Here is a 6,359-nt window from a genome sequence, read left to right as displayed (position 1 = left end):
TAGCACATTACTCACCCTATATTTTGTTGGTTTAGTGAGTTATTGTGCGACATTTGAGCTAAATTGTGTTGTTTTATGTGTAGGAACATCGGAAGAAATCGTCGAATGAAAGTTGCACAAAAAGAGGATAAAAATACAAGAAAAGAGCGCAAAAGCATCAAGTACGCAAAACGTGCTACAGACCAGGCTTCGCGAGATTTATAGCCAGGTTGACCGCGCTATAGACCAGGCTTTGTGAGGTCTATAGCCAGGTTGACCGCGCTATAGACCAGGCATTGCGAGGTCTATAACCAGGTTGACCGCGCTATAGACCAGGCTTCGCGAGGTCTATAGCCAGGTTTACTGCGCTACAGACCAGGATTCGCGGGGTCTATAGCACGGTAATTAGAAGTCGCGGGTTAAAAAACCCCAACCCGGATTTGTACTGAGGGATCTCGGCTTTACATATAAATACTCCCCAAACAAGTTATTCTAGAGTTGGACACGATTTTGGAGAAGAAAAAGGTTGCCAAGCACTGTGGAGCAAGAAAAAAAATGAGTTTTCTCTTCCGTTATCTCTTTACTTTGTAGTTTAATGTGTTTGAACATTATGTTGATTGTTGTTGTATTTATGAGTAGCTAAATTCTCTTATCTAAGGTTTGATGGAACCTATTGGAGGATGATTTTCTACTGCGTTTAATATAAATTTGCCTTTGATTTTTTTCTGCTTGTTCAACTATATTTTTATTATTATTAATCGAAGAGCTCGTAATTAACTGGGACTATTTACTGTATATATTGCTCGAGAGAGAGTACACATTTAGGTTGTTGTTGAACAACACCACTCCTAACGTAGTTGAGAGATCGATACGGAAGGTTTAAAGGCGGGATTAGAGATTACGAAGCCTTGGTGCGATCATAGTGAGCGGTAAATTAGTGTCAGCTAGCGTAGTTAGAGAGAATACGTCTAGTAAATTGTAGTAGTTGCTCGAGAGAGAGCTACGACAATCAAATTACTCACGGTTGGTGGAGAATATTTAGGCAAATTCATAGAAAACGTAGCGGGAAAGATTCCGACAATAGGGGAAATCATAACTTTAGACTTTTCCAAATCTTGTCTACAACAATTGCTTTGTTAGTTATAAATTACTGCATTTTTAATTACTTTGATCTTAGTCAGTAAACTCTCAAATCGTTATATAATATTTTTGAAGGTTGATTACTTGAATTCGTGCAAAACTATTGGTTGTAATTAGTACGTTATTTCCCTGTGGGATTCGACTCCGGACTTATAAACTGGATTATATTTGCAACGACCGCTAGACCTCTTAGGAGGCATAGTTGAGCGTGATCAATCAACAAAGTACTATGAACCCGTTTGTCCATAGATTTTTTCGATTGTTTTTTCCAAAAACGTGTTTGTCCATGAAAATTTCTAAGTTTCTGGAGATTTTTTGAAAATAAACTTTTCAAAAATCAAAAAGTGATTTCGACCTCCTTTTCAAATTTTTTGATTTTTTTTTCTTCACTCACAAGAATACAATATTTTTTCAAGTGAAATGCATGTCCAAACATAATTTCAAATTCCAAATACTATTTTTAACTTAACTACAAATACTATTTTTTTAAAAATTAGAATTTTTATATCCAAACGCCTACTATATTTTGACTTTCTTTTTCTTTTTTGGGTAATACATACTATCTCTACTATATTTTGATGACAATCTTACTTCGATTTCTTTTTCTAAAAAAGAATGACAATGTTCATGGCATGAGAATCAAAAGTATCTAATTTGTAGTCTCACTTTAGATATTGTTTTAAAATCTTTTTGAAAATGAAATCTACATAAAAATACTATAAATCAAAGTTTTTATTTTAAAAATAAAGTATCTAATGTTTGAAAAAAATCATAGCAGCAAAAGAAAAAATAGTTTTTCTTTCTATTATTAGGGTGAGGGGGGGGGGAGGAGAAGGGGGAGGGGGAGCAGAAAGGGGTGGAAAATATTATATACGTGAGAATTGATCCCTTACTGCATAGTCAAGGATGAGAGACTCAGATCATGTGAGCTACTCTCCATTTATTTTCCAAATAGTAATAGTCCCATATAAAATCAATTTGAAAGAATAGAACATATAGCCTCTCGAGAATAAAAAATGAAAACCCCAAAAAAGTAAATATTACCTTTAACCAAGTAATTAACGCGAGTTCCTTGGTGTTGGAGAGAATTGCAATTTTTATTTTAGAATACCACAGCCAATTAACGAATATGATATATATCGCATCATAAATTCAAATCCAGTAGCCTGCTAACATCATTTTTTCATTTTTGTAATAAAAAGGCTTGAGCTTCTTGCAGTGATTTGTTTAGAGATTAGTAAAGTAGGTGATTCTTCTCTTCTTTGATAAGATCTTTTTTCATTCCATGACATTACTTTGCTGAGGGCAGCATACATCAAATTACAGCTAGAGCCATTTAGTTTGAATCGTTGAAGACAATATGGCTTTTAGATAAGGTTATGCAATTTATTTTACAAGTAGCGTCGGCATATTATTGTAATTTAGCTTGTACTTCATTGAATTCGGGTCTAGGACTATTGTCATTTTGAAACTTTGCTTTTTACTTGACTTATTTTCAAACACCCCTCACTAGATGGTGTCTCGTCACCAGATATAACGATAACCAAGCACCTTAGAAACTACTTATATTGCTTTGGTTCCGTGGCAAGGAAATTAAATAATATTGCAACACATCTGAATTTTTTTATTTCTTATTCCAAGAATCAATGGACTACTCCAACATTATTTGGAAAACGATAGAATCACATGCTCCATTCTTGCACATTGTGAGCGTCCTTTTTCCAAGTCGGATTTTTGTACATTCGTTTTGGACGATTCGTTGCAAAAAAAGAAACTTAAAGGGACTGGTTTGGACCAGTTGGGTGGGGATTACCACTTATCAATATGTCATACAGAAGATTATTACATTCATCCTAGTGAAAATATTCAATTTTATAGAGGAGCTCACATTAAAAACACTCATCTACGCTATAATTTTGTTACTAATTCAAGCTATTAAAAGATGATCAGATAATACTTCTTTCATCTCATATTCAATGTACATACTAGCATCTTGTTAAATTATATGACCCTCTTTTATAATATAACATATCCACAACTTCAACAAATTAAAAGATCGTGATATTCATACTCAGACTAGTTTATTTTTATTACGAAAAAAAGTCAGATATACCCCTTACTGTCGTTTATTATTTAATTTTGTCTCCCGCTATACATTTTAGCTATTGTTACCCCCGTCATTTGGCAAAGTTTTAAATTTGCTCCTAATTTAACGGACCAGACATGTGGTGGCGTATGAGTAAAAGCCCCAACCCACATCTAAATTACCCATTCTGATCGAGTGAACCGTCGGACACTCCCGCCCCTGTTGCTGTACTTTCTCTCTCCACTTCTTCTTCTTCATCGCCATCTTCTGCTTCCCACATGAAGCGTGCATACAATTCCACAAAGTCTGCATACTTCTTCTCTAGGACTTGCCACCATAGCTCTTCCATAGCACTCTTTAGCTTTCACAAAATCTTTTTCCACCTTCAATTAATCATCATAAAACATTAATTTCACAAATCAACTCAAAATATTCGTATAAACTTTGATAAATAGAAAAATTGGTAAATTAGTAAAAATTACTACCTCATGCAAGTACTTGCCGTAGCTTTTGGACATAAGCGAGTTTGTAGGATCTGACTTCAACATTTCCTTATAGTTCGCTCCGATTTTTTGGATCGTAATTTTCGCCAGCGAAACTACCGGCATCAGATTCACCTCTACCACCACCACTGCCACTAAACTTTCTATTTGACGATTCCATCGTCGGGATATTCGAGCACGTTAATAGGGATACTACTCTGATGCTAGTTTGCGGTGTAACTCAGCCGATCTTCCCTCAAACTCAGCGATTCAATACTCGTAGAATCTCCAACTCATCATGTTCAATACAGCAATCTACCTCCGGTATTATTGGCGGAAATGATATCGATCCGACTTACTCAACGTCCTTGTTATACCTGGATTTTGAGGATATGAAGCATTTGATGATGCGTTTCGTGATTTCGCCTATGTTAGAGGCATTGGCTCTGCTTAAATCACAGGTACTGTACGAGCGTAAGTCTGTGTTAGAGGCGTATGTTACGGACGCTGCCACATGTCAGGTTCGTTAAGTTAGTGGTAAATTTTAAATTTTATCAACGGTAGGATAAAAATAGCAAAAAAATATAATAAGGGATAAGGTTAAATAATAGTAAAGGTATATACGACCCTTTTCCGTTTTATTATGGCGAAATGCACATTTTGACCCATCTCTCTCCAAAACACCATACAGTAAAAGAATATTGTCCCAAAGTTGATAAACATTTTTAATAACGATCCTTGGAAGAACAGAAGGGGAGAATTTACACTTTCTCTATTATTTAAGTTTTAGACAACATATTGAGTTAAATTTATTTGATTTTGATGATTAACAACTGTTGTCAAAGAATCATATCCCTTGAAGATATTTTTTTACTAACATACTTGATTTAAGATGTGTCAAGCAAATATCGAAAGAGCCAGATCTTTTGGAGTACGTTGATCAGGAGCTGCAAGCAGATTTCTAATGCAAGTAGGATTATGTGGAGAATGTATTTCATGGACCACAAGTGTTATATTGCCTAACAGAGTCCGTGTTGAACTAGGACTTCAATTATGAGAATATTTGTCCGGAAAGAAAAGGCATGTAAAGGAGAAACTAAAATCTCTTAGGATTGTTCAAGGACTTCAATTATGAGAATATTTGTCCGGAAAGAAAAGGCATGTAAAGGAGAAACTAAAATCTCTTAGGATTTCTTTTCCTTATATGAGCTGACCAAATTATTCTAGGTCCCGGAGAAAATACTAGAGCAACTCTAAGAGAATATTTGCAGCCCATCCCACGCTTATATAAGCATCACGTTGCGGCTGTTGAAGATTACTGCTATTTCATGCAAAACACTACATATTGTTCAACGACAAATAGCAACCATGGTAAGAAGGTGCTTTCAAGCATTCAAACTGTTCAACTGAAGAACCTACTACAGAGAAGATGTTATTTAGTTCTTTAGTTGTCTAAGTCTTGAGTCATTGTTCCTTATGGTAACGTATTCCTTATGAGAAGTGTAATCGTAGGTGAATAACTCAGAGAATTTGTTTTTTGAGTTCTAGACTAGAGTTGATAGTCTATGAGGGTTTGATATAATTGAGTGGATTGTAGAGGATAAGATACTTGAGTTTATACTCCCTTTGATTATTGAGTTGTAACCTAAAACTGCTCTCTGGTGTTAATGAAGTTTCGAGAAAAATCCTACACGAGTAGGTTGTAGTATTTACTTCCTTGAGCAAGAAAGTTTTCACGTAAAATTATTGCATCTTTAAGTTTCCGCATTGTATTTTATTTTTTATATTAAAATCTATAAGTTAAAGAACCTGGTTCTTTAACATGCGAAAATTGGACAAGACACAATTCATTCCCCCTATCCCCTCTTGTATCTAGGTGCACGGTAAATAATAATTAGTATTAGAACATATTATTTCAAAGTAAGGTTAACACTTTGAAAAGATCCAAGATAGCTTCACCACCAGGTGCACAATAAAGTCAATCAACCACGAGACCACCATTGTTCGATGGAGAGTACTATGCATGGTGGAAAGCAAGGATGCTGGACTTCCTAGTTGGTAAGGACATGGATATGAAATATGATTTTAAAGGTCCCAGAATTCCCATGAGAAAAATAACAAAGGTGAAGAGGGTGGTCCAAAGACCAGGTAGGAATATAATGAAGAAGATAAAAAGAGGCTATTCAGAAGAATGCCAAGGAAAAAAGATCTTAATTTGCAAAATTCTTTCAAATTAGTACAATTGTATGTCTACACGTACTAATGCTAAATAAATCTGGGATGCCTTTCAAACTGCTCATGAAGGCACTAACTAGGTCAAACAGTCCAAGATTGACATGCTCAGAAAGTAATATAAACTTTTTCAAGATGAAAGAAGGTGAAACTATTCAGGATATGAATACTAGATTCATTGTGAAAACTGATGAGGTAACCTCTCTTGGAAAAATTATTTCCATAAACAAATGTGTGAGGAAACTTCCGAGTATCCTTACTATATCTTGGGAAAGCAAGTAAATGCAATTATTGAGGTAAGGAGTCTTGACACGATGACTATGGATGGTTTTATCAAAAACTGATGACTTATGAGCTAAAACAAACATCAGATCATAAAATGGTTGGACCTCGAAAGTGTTAGATCCAAGTTTTAATGATGAAAAATAATATTTCTCTAA

General features: G+C 35.0%; 1 long non-coding RNA gene across 1 annotated transcript; it reads right to left on the bottom strand.

Moving 5' to 3' along the window:
- Positions 1 to 3,133: 3,133 nt before the first annotated feature.
- LOC108945682 (uncharacterized) lies at positions 3,134 to 4,174 on the bottom strand. The gene is made up of 2 exons (XR_001969872.3): positions 3,691 to 4,174; positions 3,134 to 3,588 (listed from the first exon to the last, which is right to left on the bottom strand). It is a non-coding gene; the product is annotated as an uncharacterized lncRNA (long non-coding RNA).
- Between the last annotated feature and the right edge of the window lie 2,185 nt (positions 4,175 to 6,359).

Source organism: Nicotiana tomentosiformis, chromosome 10, assembly GCF_000390325.3.
Source record: "Nicotiana tomentosiformis chromosome 10, ASM39032v3, whole genome shotgun sequence".
NCBI classification, from domain to species: Eukaryota; Viridiplantae; Streptophyta; class Magnoliopsida; order Solanales; family Solanaceae; genus Nicotiana; species Nicotiana tomentosiformis.
Note: the sequence above shows the minus strand (reverse complement) of the source record. Positions and strands in the feature narration are given on the sequence as shown.